At 36.1% G+C, this 703-nt stretch overlaps 1 protein-coding gene across 1 annotated transcript in view; it reads right to left on the bottom strand.

The window, feature by feature from the left end:
• Nucleotides 1-703, bottom strand: part of LOC119582194 (dynein heavy chain 6, axonemal-like) — a 26,410-nt gene that overhangs the window by 11,038 nt on the left and 14,669 nt on the right. The window lies entirely within an intron of this gene.

Here is a 703-nt window from a genome sequence, read left to right as displayed (position 1 = left end):
ATACCAACGTTCCTTTGGCGAATAACAGTAATGTACAGAACTGACAAATTATGGGAAAACGGGATAAACCAGTATATCTCATGGATGAGCCAACACTTCTTGGAATTATAGGAAAATATATTAGTGAATTATTTCAAAATACGGAGTTAGGAAAAGTATTTTACGCGTGATGTACATTTATTAACGATATTCTCGCTTTATTGACTATCTATTCTATGCAACGGCAGACAGCTACATCTGGAGAGTTCTACCTACTTAACATATTTCAGAGGGATTAGTAAAATAACCTGCAAAAGCTATGATGTTGAAAATGCTGATATATTATTGACTTAGTTTTTTTGTAATATTTTAATTAATACCTATATACTCATTAAAAATTCATTACTCATTATAAATTCATGATAGCAAGCCCGGACCACGCTGACGCACCGGATCGTTGACGGTAACGTTTATCACCGTAAACGTGACCTTACAAACTGCAATATCTGTGATGCGTTAAATAAGAGTCAAAAACAAGGATGAATGGGGCTTTCACGTTAAGAATTGTGTGATCTATGGACTGAAGTTTTACGCTGTCTAGCAGGTTATTGGTGTTGTTGAGGGAAAGGGATCGAGTGAAGGAGCGAACAGAACAACAGCATAGGTAGAGTTCGCAGTAGGTAATATATCTTCTACACTGATAATCACTGAAGTGTATCGCTAG

This window comes from Penaeus monodon, chromosome 15, assembly GCF_015228065.2.
Source record: "Penaeus monodon isolate SGIC_2016 chromosome 15, NSTDA_Pmon_1, whole genome shotgun sequence".
Lineage (NCBI taxonomy): Eukaryota > Metazoa > Arthropoda > Malacostraca > Decapoda > Penaeidae > Penaeus > Penaeus monodon.
The sequence above is the reverse complement of the archived record's forward strand: the minus strand, read 5'-3'. Positions and strand labels throughout refer to the sequence as shown.